The sequence below is a fragment of the Pseudophryne corroboree genome, chromosome 4, assembly GCF_028390025.1.
Source record: "Pseudophryne corroboree isolate aPseCor3 chromosome 4, aPseCor3.hap2, whole genome shotgun sequence".
Classification (NCBI taxonomy): domain Eukaryota; kingdom Metazoa; phylum Chordata; class Amphibia; order Anura; family Myobatrachidae; genus Pseudophryne; species Pseudophryne corroboree.
The window spans coordinates 370,639,855-370,660,279 of NC_086447.1; the positions used below are offsets into that span (position 1 = coordinate 370,639,855).

Here is a 20,425-nt window from a genome sequence, read left to right on the forward strand (position 1 = left end):
TAATCAAAGTTCTTTTTAGGTGCCCTATCTCCTGCGGAGCCCGTCTATACCCCATGGTCCTTACGGAGTCCCCAGCATCCTCTAGGACGTAAGAGAAATTTGATTATACTGGCCGGAGGTATAATATGCTAACAGCAGGATTAGCCCCTGTTGGCTTATTTGACCAGTTTAGGGTGACCGCGCTGGCCAAGGACGCCCCTCCAAGCGCCTACACTTAGTGTTGCTGAGCCTTCAAGGAGCGCAGCCTGCCCTCCATACCAGCCGGCGATCCGCTAACCGGGATAGAGAACCGATAACTTTAAGAGTTGGTTCCTACTAGTAAATTACAATACTGGGGCCATTTTATCATTTGGATGCTTTTGTTTACATTAAACCTACAAAGAAAACAAAACAAAAAAAAACAACAGGAAATGGTTACATTTGTTGGCAGACTTTCAGATGTACTAAGGCGGAAGTGTCTAGTTCCCCTTCCGTAAATGTTAGCCGGTGACATCACAGGCCATGTGACCAGACCATGTGACGGTCCGTTTTTCAACAGGACCTTTCCCATAAGACATGTCACAAACTATTTGGAATAGTAACCTGTGGCGAGCGAAGCGGAGTGGAGCGAGACACCGAGCCCGAAGCGTGGCGAGCGTCCATTGGTGCATAGACAAAAACAAATAACCTATCTGAACAACGGGGAACAAAAATTTACATAAACAGAAGGGGAAATAGAGGGTTTATAATAAATAATCTAGTTCCTCTTCAGTTACTGAAACAGAGGGGGATCTAGTCTCTACCAAGGCACTCGTAGCCCAATCTCTTCCTGCAAGTGGCCAGAGCTGCCACTGAGCATGCGCGGACGTATCAACGTCACGTGCCAGAGGCCGGAGCCCGGGATGTAACGCAGCAGCGCGGTGACGTAAGCACTGCGGAAAGTAGCGGTGGGAGGAGGATCGGCCATTTTGGGCTCCTGAGGAGGTAGCTCTAGGATCGGGAGCAGTCACACCGGCGGCTGTCAGCCACAGCATCTGATGGGTACGTCTGTATGAATAGTACATCTTCGTGTATAGCTATTGTGCCCGCTGTAGTGAGCCGAGTGACTTATACCCAGCCTCCCGTGTGTCTTTGCTCCGGGCACTGTGGGTTACACCCGTCAGCCTGTGCCCGCCTCTAGCTGTCCTTGCGTGGGGTGTCGGCGCTGTGTTCTGGTACCAGCGCGGCGAGGGCCGATTACATTTCCGTTAGGATGGTGAGGTAATAATTAGGACCGGGCGGGTCACCCGCTCCGGGTGTGGCTATAGAGTCGGGTGCTGGCCTGTGTTGTGCGGGACACTGTCCCGCTGGCAGCTCCTGCTCCCAGCCACATCCCTATGGTTGACATCCCTATAGCACCCATCTCTCCGGAGTGCAGCGGTGTCAGCGGTGTAACCCCAGCTCCTCTCTCTCACAGGGCTGCCTGTGCTGCGTGCTAGGGGCAGGTGCACTGGGCACACGCTCATTGATGCAAGAAACTAGTATTATACGCTACAAGCATCTACAGCAAATGCATCTTCGGTTTCCTTCTAATACATTTCCCATTCCATCTACGTTTTTTACTGGTTTATCTGTATAACTGTTTCTTGCATGTCAATTGGTAGGCTTTAGCTTTCCATTCCAACAGTTATTATGGAAAAAATGATAAATGAATTGGCTTGGTAAAAAAATTATATATGACAAAGTGATTATAGTCAGCAAAACACTACAGCAAATGAATAGGTCCTACAAGTTCACTGTGTATATCCATTTCATATGCACCTAACTAAGGTGATTTGATGGGTCATGGCCTGCACACTCTAAATTTAAACATAAGAGATGCTACCATGCTTGAGGAGTCTAGTACCATACAGGAGAAAGAAATACAGGTGCACACTTTAAGTACTAATACTCAGTCAGTCATTTTGATAAACGTTTGCAACTAACATGGAGTATGTTTTACGCACAGATTTGTCTAAAAATGTGGTCCCATTCAACAGGTCACCTCAACATGTCCAGGTGACCTTCATCAGATGGGTCCCTAATACTAACACATTATATCAATTTATCCAGGTATTAACATTACATAATGCCTATTCTAATATGTAGTCAGCAATGCAGGAACCTGTACTTTTATTAAAAACACCAAAGATTATATGAGAGGGGTGCTAATACCAAACTGAAGTAACCTCCCCTTCAAGTGTACAATGTATACATACATAGGACGATATTAATTTATGTTATGCCCCGTCTAAAGTGGTGCGATATTCAGTTGATCATCTATTGCCCTGATCGGGTCCATAGAGGTCGGGTTTAGCTGCGTAAAGCATAAATATATGTATTTTTATTTTATTTTTGCTCAAAAAAAATAAAGGGAACACTTAAACAACACAATGTAACTCCAAGTCAATCACACTTCTGTGAAATCAAACTGTCCACTTAGGAAGCAACACTGATTGACAATCCATTTCACATGCTGTTGTGCCAATGGAATAGACAACAGGTGGAAATTATAGGCAATTAGCAAGACACCCCCAATAAAGGAGTTGTTCTGCAGGTGGTGACCACAGACCACTTCTCAGCTCCTATGCTTTCTGGCTGATGTTTTGGTCACTTCTGAAAGCTGGTGGTGCTTTCACTCTAGTGGTAGCATGAGACGGAGTCTACAACCCACACAAGTGGCTCAGGTAGTGCAGCTCATCCAGGATGGCACATCAATGCGAGCTGTGGTAAGAAGGTTTGCTGTGTCTATCAGCGTAGTGTCCAGAGCATGGAGGCGCTACCAGGAGACAGGCCAGTACATCAGGAGAGGTGGAGGAGGCCGTAGGAGGGCAACAACCCAGCAGCAGGACCGCTACCTCCGCCTTTGTGCAAGGAGGAACAGGAGGAGCACTGCCAGAGCCCTGCAAAATGACCTCCAGCAAGCCACAAATGTGCATGTGTCTACTCAAACGATCAGAAACAGACTTCATGAGGGTGGTATAAGGGCCCGACGTCCACAGGTGGGGGTTGTGCTTACAGCCCAACACCGTGCAGGCCGTTTGGCATTTGCCAGAGAACACCAAGATTGGTAAATTTGCCACTGTCAAGGTGTGATAAAGGGGCTACGGGCCCCAAAACGTTGGACTGCACATGTGATGTGTTTATTTCTCAATACACTTTGACTTTGCATACAAGACCTGGAGTGAGGCCGTTTTTTGCACGTATGTTTAATTCGATGCGGAGGGCACCCAGGCTATTAAAATATATATATATATATATATATATATATATATATATATATATATATATATATATATAGATATATATAGATATATATAGATATATATAGATATATATAGATATATATAGATATATATAGATATATATAGATATATATAGATATATATAGATATATAGATAGATATATAGATATATATATATAGATATATATATATAGATAGATATATAGATATATAGAGATACAGAGGGGACGGCACTCAGAGGATTTTTTCAAATATTGTATTCAAGTATAAAACATACTTAGTGATCCATCAACGTTTCGGTGTACGACAACACCGTCTTCAGGATGTAGACAACACAGTGACAAAAAGTGAAATGACAATACATACATATCATGACTTACCCCGCTTTTATATGTTCCCTCTTCAATCTACACCAGTGTCACGCACGCCAGTATCGTATCGCGCGCCCCTGCACCGGAGCGCACAGTGGTGATGTCACGCCTCCCCTCCCATCACGTGAGAAGGCATGCGTTCCACCCCCCACACAGTGCGCGTCCGTTGCCATGGGGACTGAAGTACATTGCCATGCGGGTAACAGGGCGCATATACAATGTCAGCCTGATTCCGTCATTGGCAATGTGTCAGGGTCCGCGGTGTATATCGATGTCTGACATATGTGAACAAACATTAAAAGATATTAAAAAGCCGTAGCAGACGTGTTACAAAGAACACATCTCCACGCATCTAACTGACATATATATTCTATTCAACATTCCATTATATCTATATAATAAATGAAAACGCATATGTATTACATTATTGTTCAAGCGTTAGCTAAATATATACTACTCAATATATTGATTATACCAAAGAGTTCCAGCAGATCTTTTCATTTAAACCCCGTGGCCATACAGTGTCTAGGCGTGTAATCCATTTAGCCTCCATAATCAGGAGCTGTTTATTACGATCACCACCTCTTCGATTTTCTGGGAGGTGATCAATAATCATGTATTTGACACTAGCCATGGTATGTCCTCGATCTGAGAAATGTTGTGCCACTGGCTGCTCACTATGTCCCGTTTGTATAGCTGCTTTTATTGCGGACCGATGTTGTGTCGCCCGTTCTTTAAACGGACGGATCGTTTTACCTACATAGTAGTATCCGCAAGGGCATCTAATTATGTATATTACAAAGGGAGTGGTACAAGTTACAGCATGGTTAATGGCAATGTATTTGCCACTATGTGGATGTCTAAATTCACTGCCTGTATCCATATGGCTACAAGTGGCACAATTGATACATTTGTAGCATCCCTTTTTCCTATTGCCTAAAAATGTAACATGTGGTTGTTTAAAGTCAGTGATATCTGTTCTGACTACCATGTCTTTGATATTTCTACCACGTCTAAAGCTGGCCATAGGAGTTTGTGTTTTGAAACTTTGTAATTCTTTGTCAGTACTTACAATGGGCCATAAGGCCTTAGTGGCTGATTGTGTGATACAGCTAGTTGTAGAGTATGTAGAAGTCCAGATTATACGATCTTCCTTTAATTTTTTCTGGGTTTTTCTGTTCGTAACTGCAGAAAACAAAGATTGGCGTGGGGTGTTTAATACTTTGTTCTTATGCTGTAACAGTAATTGTATGGGATATCCTCTCTGTGTAAATTTTTTGACCATTTCGTCTAATTGTGCTTCCAAACACTGCTTATCATTATTAATACGTGCCACCCTCAACATCTGGGAGTAGGGTAATCCAGATTTGAGGGCCACAGGGTGATGACTAGAAAATCTTAATAATGTATTTCGGTCAGTGGGCTTGCTGTATAACGAACTGATCAGTAGCCCCTCACAATTAACCAGTTTCACATCAAGGTACTCAATTTCCTGGAAACTACACTTGCTGGTAAATTTAATTGGACCATTTAGTGCATTAATGGATTGAACCAAATATTCAAATTCTGTCTGGGTGCCCGCCCAAAAAATAATTAAATCATCTATGTACCTAAGGAACAGCTTTGCATGTTGCATGAATAAAGCATTGTCATAGAATAGAATCTGTTCCTGTAGGTACATATAGATGTTAGCATATGTAGGAGAGATGTTAGATCCCATAGAACAACCAGATTTTTGCAAGTAGTATTTTCCATCAAACAAAAAGTAATTTCTATACAGTACCAATGTGAGCAACTGTAAAATAAAAGTTATTGGAGGTCCGCAATAATACCGACTAGTTTCCAGGAAACTTTCTACAGCTTTTAGCCCATCTTGATGGGGTATTGATGTGTATAAATTTTTCACATCTAATGTGCACATAAGTAAGTTAAATGGTGCATTACAGAACGGCTGAATGTGTTCTAAGAAACTAGTGGTATCTTTTACATAGGATTTTTCATGGATGATACATGGTTGTAGCAGGGTGTCCAAATATTTGGACACTGGTTGGTACAATGATTTCATAGCGGACACAATGGGGCGGCCCGGGGGGTGAAGAGGATCTTTGTGAATTTTAGGCGTAGTGTATAATATGGGGGTGACTGGGTACGCCTGACTTAGTGCTGTTAGTACCCGTTTGGAAATAACCCCATTATCCAAAGCTGTTTTTAACACTAGATCTAATTCACGCTTAAATACTGGACCTGGGTTTCTGGGTAGGTTTTCATAAATCTGGGTGTCACTGAGTTGGCTCAATATTTCACTGCGATACATATCTGTATTCTGTATAACAATAGCCCCGCCTTTTTTGTTTGATGGAAAATACTACTTGCAAAAATCTGGTTGTTCTATGGGATCTAACATCTCTCCTACATATGCTAACATCTATATGTACCTACAGGAACAGATTCTATTCTATGACAATGCTTTATTCATGCAACATGCAAAGCTGTTCCTTAGGTACATAGATGATTTAATTATTTTTTGGGCGGGCACCCAGACAGAATTTGAATATTTGGTTCAATCCATTAATGCACTAAATGGTCCAATTAAATTTACCAGCAAGTGTAGTTTCCAGGAAATTGAGTACCTTGATGTGAAACTGGTTAATTGTGAGGGGCTACTGATCAGTTCGTTATACAGCAAGCCCACTGACCGAAATACATTATTAAGATTTTCTAGTCATCACCCTGTGGCCCTCAAATCTGGATTACCCTACTCCCAGATGTTGAGGGTGGCACGTATTAATAATGATAAGCAGTGTTTGGAAGCACAATTAGACGAAATGGTCAAAAAATTTACACAGAGAGGATATCCCATACAATTACTGTTACAGCATAAGAACAAAGTATTAAACACCCCACGCCAATCTTTGTTTTCTGCAGTTACGAACAGAAAAACCCAGAAAAAATTAAAGGAAGATCGTATAATCTGGACTTCTACATACTCTACAACTAGCTGTATCACACAATCAGCCACTAAGGCCTTATGGCCCATTGTAAGTACTGACAAAGAATTACAAAGTTTCAAAACACAAACTCCTATGGCCAGCTTTAGACGTGGTAGAAATATCAAAGACATGGTAGTCAGAACAGATATCACTGACTTTAAACAACCACATGTTACATTTTTAGGCAATAGGAAAAAGGGATGCTACAAATGTATCAATTGTGCCACTTGTAGCCATATGGATACAGGCAGTGAATTTAGACATCCACATAGTGGCAAATACATTGCCATTAACCATGCTGTAACTTGTACCACTCCCTTTGTAATATACATAATTAGATGCCCTTGCGGATACTACTATGTAGGTAAAACGATCCGTCCGTTTAAAGAACGGGCGACACAACATCGGTCCGCAATAAAAGCAGCTATACAAACGGGACATAGTGAGCAGCCAGTGGCACAACATTTCTCAGATCGAGGACATACCATGGCTAGTGTCAAATACATGATTATTGATCACCTCCCAGAAAATCGAAGAGGTGGTGATCGTAATAAACAGCTCCTGATTATGGAGGCTAAATGGATTACACGCCTAGACACTGTATGGCCACGGGGTTTAAATGAAAAGATCTGCTGGAACTCTTTGGTATAATCAATATATTGAGTAGTATATATTTAGCTAACGCTTGAACAATAATGTAATACATATGCGTTTTCATTTATTATATAGATATAATGGAATGTTGAATAGAATATATATGTCAGTTAGATGCGTGGAGATGTGTTCTTTGTAACACGTCTGCTACGGCTTTTTAATATCTTTTAATGTTTGTTCACATATGTCAGACATCGATATACACCGCGGACCCTGACACATTGCCAATGACGGAATCAGGCTGACATTGTATATGCGCCCTGTTACCCGCATGGCAATGTACTTCAGTCCCCATGGCAACGGACGCGCACTGTGTGGGGGGTGGAACGCATGCCTTCTCACGTGATGGGAGGGGAGGCGTGACATCACCACTGTGCGCTCCGGTGCAGGGGCGCGCGATACGATACTGGCGTGCGTGACACTGGTGTAGATTGAAGAGGGAACATATAAAAGCGGGGTAAGTCATGATATGTATGTATTGTCATTTCACTTTTTGTCACTGTGTTGTCTACATCCTGAAGACGGTGTTGTCGTACACCGAAACGTTGATGGATCACTAAGTATGTTTTATACTTGAATACAATATTTGAAAAAATCCTCTGAGTGCCGTCCCCTCTGTATCTCTACATTTGCATGGTTCCTGCCTAGGACGTGACACCGGGGTAAGATTGCCTTATATTTCATTGAGTGCCGGACTACAGAATCTATATATATATATATATTTCTCTAGCGTCCTAGTGGATGCTGGGGACTCCGTCAGGACCATGGGGAATAGCGGGCTCCGCAGGAGACAGGGCACATCTAAAAAGCTTTTTAGGTCACATGGTGTGTACTGGCTCCTCCCCCCATGACCCTCCTCCAAGCCTCAGTTAGGTTTTTGTGCCCGTCCGAGAAGGGTGCAAACTGGATGGCTCTCTTAAGGAGCTGTTTAGTAAAGTTTTTTTTTAGGTTTCTAATCAGTGATTCCTGCTGGCGACAGGATCACTGCAACGAGGGACTTAGGGGAGAGATCTCCAACTCACCTGCGTGCAGGATGGATTGGGATCTTAGGCTACTGGACACTGAGCTCCAGAGGGAGTCGGAACACAGGTCAGCCTGGGGTTCGTCCCGGAGCCGCGCCGCCGATCCCCCTTACAGACGCTGAAGAAAGACGGCGGAACGGAGGTCCGGAAACAGGCGGCAGAAGACTTCACAGTCTTCAGAGAGGTAGCGCACAGCACTGCAGCTGTGCGCCATTGTTGCTACACGGCTCACTGACACGGTCACGGAGGGTGCAGGGCGCTGCTGGGGGCGCCCTGGGCAGCAATATAAATACCTATTTGGCAAATAAATACATCACATATAGCCATTAAGGCTATATGTATGTATTTAACCCAGGCCAGTTTTCCTAATAACCGGGAGAAAAGCCCGCCGTGAAAGGGGCGGAGCTTATTCTCCTCAGCACTCAGCGCCATTTTCCTTACCAGCTCCGCTGGTGAGGAAGGCTCCCACTCTCCCCTGCACTACAGAAACAGGGTTAAAGAGAAGGGGGGCATAAATTGGCGATATAATTATATATTAAGAGCCCATATATAGAAACAACACCTTCTAGGGTTGTTATATACATTATGGCGCTTTTGGTGTGTGCTGGCAAACTCTCCCTCTGTCTCCCCAAAGGGCTAGTGGGTCCTGTCCTCTATCAGAGCATTCCCTGTATGTGTGTGCTGTAGGTCGGTACGTGTGTGTCGACATGTATGAGGAAAATGTTGGTGAGGAGACGGAGAAAATTGCCTGTAATGGTGATGTCACTCTCTAGGGAGTCAACACCAGAAGATGGCTTACTTATGGAATTACGTGATAATGTCAACACGCTGCAAGCCGGTTGACGACATGAGACAGCCGGCGGACAAATTAGTATCGGTCCAGGCGTCTCAGACACCGTCAGGGGCTTGTAAAAACGCCCATTTACCTCAGTCGGTCGACAGACACTGACACGGACACTGACCCCAGTGTCGACGGTGAAGAAACAAACGTATTTTTCCTTTAGGGCCACAAGTTACATGTTAAGGGCAATGAAAGAGGTGTTACGTATTTCTGATACCACAAGTACCACAAATAAGGGTATTTTGTAGGGTGGGAATAAACTACTTGTAGTTTTGCCTAAATCAGATAAATTAAATGAAGTGTGTGATGATACGTGGGGTTCCTCCGACAGAAAGTTATGGGCGGTATACCCTTTTTCCCGCCAGTAGTAAGGGCGAGTTGGAAAACACACCTTAGGGTGGACAAGGCGCTCACACGCTTATAAAAAACATGGCGTTACCGTTTCCAGATACGGCCGCCCTCAAGGAGCCAGCTGATAGGAAGCTGGAAAATATCATAACAGTATATACACACATACTGGTGTTATACTACGACCAGCAATCGCCTCAGCCTGGATGTGCAGCGCTGAGGGGGCTTGGTCGGATTTCCTAACTGAAAATTTTGATACCCTTGACAGAGACAGGATTTTATTGTCTATAGAGCATTTTAAGGATGCATTTCTATATATGTGTGATGCGCAGAGGCATATTTGCATTCTGGCATCAAGAGTAAATGTGATGTACATATCTGCCAGACGAAGACACGACAGTGGTCAGGTGAGGCAGATTCCTGACGGCATATGGAAGTATTGCCGTATAAAGGGGCGGTCCATTGGACCTGGTGGCCATGGCAACAGCTGAAAAATCCACCTTTTGTTACCCCGAGTCACATATTGGCAGAAAAGGACACAGTCTTTTCAGTCTCAGTCCTTTCGTCCCCATACGGGCAGGCGGGCGAAGGCCAGTCATATCTGCCCAGGGGGAGAGGAAAGGGAAGAAGACTGCAGCAAGCAGCTCATTCCCAGGAACAGAAGCTCCTCACGGCTTCTGCCAAGTCCGCAGCATAACGCTGGGGCCGTACAAGCGGACTCAGGTGCGGTAGGGGGTCATCTCAAGAGTTTCAGCAACACTCGCAAGGGAACTCCGGGATCCTACATGTAATATCCCAGGTGTACATTGGAAATTCGAGACGTCTCCCCCTCACACAATTCACAGGCTGTATTCCCAGCAGGTGATAATCAAAGTACCCTTCTTACAACAAGGAAGGGGGTAGTATTCCACACTATATTGTGGTACTGAAGCCAACCGGCTCGGTGAGATCTGAAATATTTGAACACTTACATACAAGCGTTCAAATCAAGATGGAGTCACTCGAAGCAGTGATAGCGAACCAGGAAGAAGGGGACGATATGATGTCACTGGATATCAGGGACGTTTACCTACAGGTCCAAATTTGCCCTTCTCACCAAGGGTACTTCAGGTTCCTGGTACAGAACTGTCACTATCAGTTCAGACGCTGCCGTTTGGATTGTCCACGGCGCCCCGGGTCTTTACCAAGGTAATGGCCGGAATGAGGATTTTTCTTAAAAGAAACATGGACGCTTTCCTGATAAGGGCAAGGTCCAGAGAACAGTTGGAGGTCGGAGTAGCACTATCTTAAGTAGTTCTACGACAGCACGAGTGGATTCTAAATATTCCAAAATCGCAGCTTTTTCCGACGACACGTCTACTGTTCCTAGGGAAGATTCTGGACACAGTCCAGAAAAACGTGTTTCTCCCAGTGGAGAAAACCAGGGAAGTTATCCGAGCTAATCGGGATCCTCCTAAAACCAGGAAAAGTGTCAGTGCATCATTGCACAAGAGTCCTGGTAAAAATGGTGGCTTATTACGAAGCAATTCCATTCGGCAGATTTCCCGCAAGAACTCTTCAGTGGGATCTGCTGGACAAATGGTCCGGATCGCATCCTCAGATGCATCAGCGGATAACCCTATATCCAAGGAAAAGGGTGTCTCTCCTGTGGTGATTACAGAGTGCTCATCTTCTAGAGGGCCGCAGATTCGGCATTCAGGATTGGATGCCGGTGACCACGGAGGCCAGCCTGAGAGGCTGGGGAACAGTCACACAGGGAAAAAATTTCCAGGGAAGTGTGATTAAGTCTGGAGAATTCTCTCCGCATAAATAAGCTTAGAGCAAATTTATAATGCTCTAAACTTAGCTAGACCTCTGCTTCAAGGTCAGCCGGTATTGATCCAGTGGGATAACATCACGGCAGTCGCCCACGTAAACAGAAGGGCGGCACAAGAAGCAGGAGGGCAGTGAAAACTGCAAGGATTTTTCGCTAGGCGGAAAATCATGTGATAGCACTGTCAGCAGTGTTCTTTCCGGGAGTGGACGACTGGGAAGCAGACTTCCTTAGCAGGCATGACCTCCACCCGGGAGAGTGGAAACTTCATAGGGAAGTTTTTCAACATGATTGTGGACCGTTGGCAAAGACCAAAGGTGGACATGATGGCGTCCCGCCCGAACAAAAAACGGGACAGGTATTCCGCCAGGTCATGAGACCTTCAGGCGATAGCTGTGGATGTTCTGGTAACACCGTGGGTGTACCAGTCTGTGTATGTGTTCCCTCCTCTGTTTCTCATAACCAGGGTATTGAGAATTATAAGACATAGAGGAGTATGAACTATACTAGTGGCTCCGGATGGGCCAAGAGGGACTTGGTACCCGGAACTTCAAGAAATGCTCACAGAGGACTAAGGGCCTGGGGAGCTAAGAAGGGACTTGATTCAGCAAGTACCATGTCTATTCCAAGACTTACCGCGGCTGCGTTTGACGGCGTGGCGGTTGAATGCCGGATCCTGAGGGGAAAAGGCATTCCATAAGAGGTCATACCTACCTTGGTCAAAGCCAGGAAGGAGGTGACCGCACAACGTCATCACCACATGTGGTGAAAATATGTTGCGTGGGTGAGGCCAGGAAGGCTCCACGACGAAAATTCAACTAGGTCGATTTCTACACTTCCTGAAAACAGGAGTGTTTTGGACCTCAAATTGGGGTTCATTAACATTTTAAATTTCGGCCCTGTAGATTTTCTTCCAGAAAGAATTGACTTCAGTTCCTGAAGTCCAGATTGTAAAGGATGTATTGCATATACAGCTTTTTTGTGCCCCTAGGGGCACCGTGAGATCTCAACATAGTGTTGGGATTTCTTAAAATCATATTGGTTTGAACCGCTCAAATCTGTGGATTTGAAATATCTCACATGGAAAGTGACCATGCTATTGACAAATATCTCACATGGGAAGTGACCATGTTAGCCCTGGCCTCGGCCAGGCGATTGTCAGAATGGGCGGCTTTGTCTTACAAAAGCCCATATTAAAATTTTCCATTTGAACAGGACAGAACTGGGACTCGTCTCCAGTTTCTTCATAAAGGGGTGTCAGCGTTTTCACCTGAAACAACCTCTTGTGGTGCCTGCGGCTACTAGGGACTTGGAGGACTCCAAGTTACTAGACGTGGTCAGGGCCCTAAAAAAAAAAATATATATATATATATATATATATATATATATATATATATATATATATATATATATATATATATATATATATATATATATATATATATATATATATATAAAAAGCGGATAAGATCAGAGCGACCACCGGTGATAAAAGTATAAAACTAGAGATAAAAATTTAAAAGCAAAAAGCGGGATTTATTTGTAACGAACGTAGTCAATTAAAAAAATATATACTTTTAGACACACATGACGATATATATAAAATGCGTATTTTTCTAAAAAAGATTTTTCGTTTAAAAGTAAACCATAAAAATATTTAGAAAAAAGGCATGTAACAAAAGACAGATGTGTGCTAAAAACAGGTCCTCATAATCATAATAGAGGTACCATGCGAGGCATTAATGTATCTAGAATTAGTTAAAAAAGAGAGGTAATGAATAGAATAAACAGCTTATCTTGAGAATATTCAGTAATGGCAGGAATCGCCCAACGCGTTTCGTCTAGTTTGACTTCATCATCCCCTTGATCCCCTTGAAACGCGTTGGGTGATTCCTGCCATTACTGAATATTCTCAAGATAAGCTGTTCTATTCATTACCTCTCTTTTTTAACTAATTCTAGATACATTAATGCCTCGCATGGTACCTCTATTATGATTATGAGGACCTGTTTTTAGCACACATCTGTCTTTTGTTACATGCCTTTTTTCTAAATATTTTTATGGTTTACTTTTAAACGAAAAATCTTTTTTAGAAAAATACGCATTTTATATATATCGTCATGTGTGTCTAAAAGTATATATTTTTTTAATTGACTACGTTCGTTACAAATAAATCCCGCTTTTTGCTTTTAAATTTTTATCTCTAGTTTTATACTTTTATCACCGGTGGTCGCTCTGATCTTATCCGCTTTTTCTAAATTCCTTTTATTCTACACACGTACAAGTGTAGGTTTTATTTAAGATTGAGCAGACGCCCCATAAAGAAAGGGGAGTGATATCGCAGAGTGTAAATATTTTATAAGGGAATATAATAGACATACTGTGAAAAACTATCTCTACTACTTTTTTGGCGCTGTCAGTTTACCCCATATATATATATATATATATATATATATATATATATATATATATATATATATATATATATATATATATATAGTTAGGACGGCTGGAGTCAGAAAGTCTGACTTGCTGTTTATACTGTATACACCCAACAAGCTGGGTGCTCATGCTTCTAAGCAGTCTATTGCACGCTGGATTTGTAGTACAATTCAGCTTGCACATTCTGTGGCAGGCCAGCCACAGACGAAATATGTAGATGCCCATTCCACAAGGAAGGTGGGCTCATCCTGGGCGGCTGCCCGAGGAGTCTCGGCATTACAACTTTGCCGAGCAGTTACGTGGTCAGGGGAGAACACGTTTGTAAAATTTTACAAATTTTGATACTCTGGCTAAGGAGGACCTGGAGTTCTCTCATTCGGTGCTGCAGAGTCATCCGCACTCTCCCGCCCGTTTGGGAGCTTTGGTATAATCCCCATGGTCCTGACGGAGTCCCCAGCATCCACTAGGACGTTAGAGAAAATAAGAATTTACTTACCGATAATTCTATTTCTCGTAGTCCGTAGTGGATGCTGGGCGCCCATCCCAAGTGCGGATTGTCTGCAATGCTTGTACATAGTTATTGTTACAAAAATCGGGTTATTACTATTGTTGTGAGCCATCTTTTCGGAGGCTACTTCGTTTTGTTATCATACTGTTAACTGGGTTCAGATCACAAGTTGTACGGTGTGATTGGTGTGGCTGGTATGAGTCTTACCCGGGATTCAAGATCCTTCCTTATTGTGTACGCTCGTCCGGGCACAGTACCTAACTGAGGCTTGGAGGAGGGTCATGGGGGGAGGAGCCAGTACACACCATGTGACCTAAAAAGCTTTTTAGATGTGCCCTGTCTCCTGCGGAGCCCGCTATTCCCCATGGTCCTGACGGAGTCCCCAGCATCCACTACGGACTACGAGAAATAGAATTATCGGTAAGTAAATTCTTATTTTTTATATATCTATCTATCTATCTATCTATCTATCTATCTATCTATCTATCATTCATTCTCCGGTTTCAGCACTCACTATAGCAAGCTTACTTATCCTCAGAACATCAATAAATAAATGATGGGGGTTTAGTTAGTGAATTTGGCCAATGCACGGAAGCCTGCAAACCGCTCGCCAAGGTACCCCACCTTTTTGCAGGTCCTACACTATCACAGAGTCTTAAAAACTAAAACCTGGCAACTGTATCACACATAATATAACTGCAAATATGCCCACTAGGTTTAATGTGCACCTGCCACACACCTTATGGCTTTTAAAGGTACACTAGTCACCTGACACTGGCTGATAAATTACTAAGGAGCAGCCGACACAGATTTAGAACAATCGAGTTTACATAGGGGTGCATGAAAAGGCCTGTGGCCACAGTTTAAAAATTAACCCTGCAATATGCAAACAAATGTGTGTGTGTGTGTGTGTATATATATATATAATTTATTTTGCAATTGAATCGGCACTCGTTCCAAAAGTTAATTACTGCCCCGGTGCCATCCGGAAAATATCCACATGTATAATACATCCAACAAGCGGCGGCACTCAGGAGTCTGGTCTCAGCATGTAAAATGCATCAGTGATCACTTCATTTCCAACGTTTCGGGCCCTTGTATCACCTTGATAAAGGGGCGCTGTGGCCCCGAAACGTTGGAAATTAAGTGATCTGATAAAAACACGTTTTGCACTGATGCACTTTACATGCTGAGACCAGACTCCTGAGTGCCGCCGCTTGTTGGATATATATACAGGTAGAGTATCCCTTATCCAAAATGCTTGGGACCAGAGGTATTTTGGATATGGGATTTTTCCGTATTTTGGAATAATTGCATACCATAATGAGATATCATGGTGATTGGACCTAAATCTAAGCACAGAATGCATTTATGTTATATATACACCTTATACACACAGCCTTAAGGTAATTTTAGCCAATATTTTTTATAACTTTGTGCATTAAACAAAGTGTGTCTACATTCACACAATTCATTTATGTTTCATATACACCTTATACACACAGCCTGAAGGTCATTTAATACAATATTTTTAATAACTTTGTTTAATACACAAAGTTTGTGTACATTGAGCCATAAAAAAAACAAAGGTTTCACTATCTCACTCTCACTCAAAAAAGTCCGTATTTCGGAATATTCCGTATTTCGGAATATTTGGATATGGAATACTCAACCTGTGTGTGTGTGTGTGTATATATATATGTATGTGTGTGTGTGTGTATATATATATATATGTATGTGTGTGTATATATATATGTATGTATGTGTGTGTGTGTATATGTATGTGTATATATATATATATATATATATATATATATATATATATATATATATATATATATATATATATACATACACACACACACACACACACACACACACACACACACACACACACACACACACACACACACTGTTGTGAACTCCAGCACTCCTATATTAGCCACGAATACCTTGCTCCGGTGCCTTCCACCCGGGGGGCTACCCCAGAATACAAATGTGACACAAATGAGGCGGCACTCAAAAACTGATGAAAAGGTGATCTTTGTATTGAAAAAACTTTTTTCAATACAAAGATTACCTTTTCATCAGTCTTTGAGTGCCGCCTCATTTGTGTTATATATATATATATATATTTCTCTATCGTCCTAGTGGATGCTGGGGTTCCTGAAAGGACCATGGGGAATAGCGGCTCCGCAGGAGACAGGGCACAAAAGTAAAGCTTTCCGATCAGGTGGTGTGCACTGGCTCCTCCCCCTATGACCCTCCTCCAAGCCAGTTAGATTTTTGTGCCCGGCCGAGAAGGGTGCAATCTAGGTGGCTCTCCTAAAGAGCTGCTTAGAAAAGTTTAGCTTAGGTTTTTTATTTTACAGTGAGTCCTGCTGGCAACAGGATCACTGCAACGAGGGACTTAGGGGAGAAGAAGTGAACTCACCTGCGTGCAGGATGGATTGGCTTCTTGGCTACTGGACATCAGCTCCAGAGGGACGATCACAGGTACAGCCTGGATGGTCACCGGAGCCTTGCCGCCGGCCCCCTTGCAGATGCTGAAGTAAGAAGAGGTCCAGAATCGGCGGCAGAAGACTCCTCAGTCTTCTAAAGGTAGCGCACAGCACTGCAGCTGTGCGCCATTTTCCTCTCAGCACACTTCACACGGCAGTCACTGAGGGTGCAGGGCGCTGGGAGGGGGGCGCCCTGGGAGGCAAATGAATACCTATTTTGGCTAAAAATACCTCACATATAGCCTCCGGAGGCTATATGGAGATATTTAACCCCTGCCAGAATCCGTTAAGAGCGGGAGACGAGGCCGCCGAAAAAGGGGCGGGGCCTATCTCCTCAGCACACAGCGCCATTTTCCCTCACAGAAAGGCTGGAGGGAAGGCTCCCAGGCTCTCCCCTGCACTGCACTACAGAAACAGGGTTAAAACAGAGAGGGGGGGCACTAATTTGGCGTTAGAAATATATAAAAAAGATGCTATAAGGGAAAACACTTATATAAGGTTGTCCCTATATAATTATAGCGTTTTTGGTGTGTGCTGGTAAACTCTCCCTCTGTCTCTCCAAAGGGCTAGTGGGTCCTGTCCTCTATCAGAGCATTCCCTGTGTGTGTGGTGTGTGTCGACATGTATGAGGACGATGTTGGTGAGGAGGCGGAGCAATTGCCTGTAATGGTGATGTCACTCTCTAGGGAGTCGACACCGGAATGGATGGCTTATTTAGGGAATTACGTGATAATGTCAACACGCTGCAAGGTCGGTTGACGACATGAGACGGCCGACAAACAATTAGTACCGGTCCAGACGTCTCAAAAACACCGTCAGGGGTTTTAAACGCCCGTTTACGTTAGTCGGTCGACACAGACACAGACAGGGACACTGAATCCAGTGTCGACGGTGAATAAACAAACGTATTCCTTATTAGGGCCACACGTTAAAGGCAATGAAGGAGGTGTTACATATTTCTGATACTACAAGTACCACAAAAGAGGGTATTATGTGGGATGTGAAAAAACTACCGTAGTTTTTCCTGAATCAGATAAATTAAATAAAGTGTGTGATGATGCGTGGGTTCCCCCCGATAGAAAATTATGGGCGGTATACCCTTTCCCGCCAGAAGTTAGGGCGCGTTGGGAAACACCCCTTAGGGTGGATAAGGCGCTCACACGCTTATCAAAACAAGTGGCGGTACCGTCTATAGATAGGGCCGTCCTCAAGGACCAGCTGACAGGAGGCTGGAAAATATCATAAAAAGTATATACACACATACTGGTGTTATACTGCGACCAGCGATCGCCTCAGCCTGGATGTGCAGAGCTGGGGTGGCTTGGTCGGATTCCCTGACTAAAAATATTGATACCCTTGACAGGGACAGTATTTTATTGACTATAGAGCATTTAAAGGATGCATTTCTATATATGCGAGATGCACAGAGGGATATTTGCACTCTGGCATCAAGAGTAAATGCGATGTCCATATCTGCCAGAAGATGTTATGGACACGACAGTGGTCAGGTGATGCAGATTCCAAACGGCACAAAGGTGTATTGCCGTATAAAGGAAGAGGAGTTATTTGGGGTCGGTCCATCGGACCTGGTGGCCACGGCAACTGCTGGAAAATCCGCCGTTTTTACCCTAAGTCACATCTCTGCAGAAAAAGACACCGTCTTTTCAGCCTCAGTCCTTTCGTCCCTATAAGATCATATCTGCCCAGGGATAGAGGAAAGGGAAGAAGACTGCAGCAGGCAGCCCATTCCCAGGAACAGAAGCGTTCCACCGCTTCTGACAAGTTCTCAGCATGGCGCTGAGACCGTACAGGAACCCTGGATCCTACAAGTAGTATCCCAGGGGTACAGATTGGAATGTCGAGACGTTTCCCCTTCGCAGGCTCCTGAAGTCTGTTTTACCAAGGTCTCCCTCCGACAAGGAGGCAGTATGGGAAAAAATTCACAAGCTGTATTCCCAGCAGGTGATAATTAAATTACCCCTCCTACTACAAGAAAAGGGGTATTATTCCACACTATATTGTGGTACTGAAGCCAGAAGGCTAGGTGAGACTTATTCTAAAAATTTTTTTGAACACTTACAAAGGTTCAAATCAAGATGGAGTCACTCAGAGCAGTGATAACGAACCAGGAAGAAGGGGACTATATAGTGTCCCGGGACATCAGGGATGCTTACCTCTATGTCCCAAATTTGCCCTTCTCACTAAGGGTACCTCAGGTTCGTGGTGCAGAACTGTCACTATCAGTTTCAGACGCTGCCGTTTGGATTGTCCACGGCACCCCGGGTCTTTACCAAGGTAATGGCCGAAATGATGATTCTTCTTCGAAGAAAAGGCGTCTTAATTATCCCTTACTTCAGGCCTGGCCAACCTGTGGCTCTCCAGCTGTTGTAAAACTACAAGTCCCATCATGCCTTGCCACAGTTTTGCTATTAGGGAATGCTAAAACTGTGGCAGGGCATGCTGGGATGTGTAGTTTCACTACATCTGGAGAGCCACAGGTTGGCCAGGCCTGCCTTACTTGGACGATCTCCTGATAAGGGCATAGTCCAGGGAACAGTTGGAGGTCGGAGTAGCACTATCTCGGATACTGCTACAACAGCACGGGTGGATTCTAAATATTCCAAAATCGCAGCTGATCCCGACGACACGTCTGCTGTGCCTAGGGATGATTCTGGACACAGTCCAGAAAAAGGTGTTTCTCCCGGAAGAGAAAGCCAGGGAGTTATCCGAGCTAGTCAGGAACCTCCTAAAAACAGTGCATCATTGCACAAGGGTCCTGGTAAAAATGGTGGCTTCCTACGAAGCAATTCCATTCGGCAGATTTCACGCAAGAACTTTTCAGTGGGATCTGCTGGACAAATGGTCCGGATCGCATCTTCAGATGCATCAGCGGATAACCCTATATCCAAGGACAAGGGTGTCTCTCCTGTGGTGGTTATAGAGTGCTCATCTTCTAGAGGGCCGCAGATTCGGCATTCAGGATTGGATGCTGGTGACCACGGAGCCCAGCCCGAGAGGCTGGGGAGCAGTCACACAAGGAAAAAAATTTCCAGGGAGTGTGATCAAGTCTGGAGACTTTTCTCCACATAAATATACTGGAGCTAAGGGTAAATTTATAATGCTCTAAGCTTAGCAAGACCTCTGCTTCAAGGTCAGCCGGTATTGATCCAGTGGGAAAAACATCACGGCAGTCGCCCACGTAAACAGACAGGGCGACACAAGAAGCAGGAGGGCAATGGCAAAAACTGCAAGGACTTTTCGCTGGGCGGAAAATCATGTGATAGCACTGTCAGCAGTGTTTCATCCCGGGAATGGAAACTGGGAAGCAGACTTCCTCAGCAGGCACGACCTCCACCCGGGAGAGTGGAAACTTCATCGGGAAGTTTTTTTCCACATGATTGTAAACCGTTGGGAAATACCAAAGGTGGACATGATGGCGTCCCGTCTGAACAAAAAACGGGACAGGTATTGCGCCAGGTCAAGAGACCCTCAGGCAATAGCTGTGGACGTTCTGGTAACACCGTGGGTGTACCAGTCGGTGTATGTGTTCCCTCCTCTGCTTCTCATACCTAAGGTGCTGAGAATTATAAGACGTAGAGGAGTAAGAACTATACTCATGGCTCCGGATTGGCCAAGAAGGACTTGGTACCCGGAACTTCAAGAGATGCTTACAGAGGTCTTATGGCCTCTGCC

The 20,425-nt window shown here is 44.0% G+C and overlaps 1 protein-coding gene across 1 annotated transcript in view; it reads left to right on the plus strand.

Moving 5' to 3' along the window:
• Positions 1–813: 813 nt before the first annotated feature.
• AP2M1 (adaptor related protein complex 2 subunit mu 1) overlaps positions 814–20,425 on the plus strand; it is a 179,576-nt gene continuing 159,964 nt past the window's right edge. The window contains exon 1 of the mRNA XM_063916588.1: positions 814–1,020. The gene's annotated coding sequence lies outside the window, so the exon portion shown is untranslated. The remainder of the gene's footprint in view (positions 1,021–20,425) is intronic.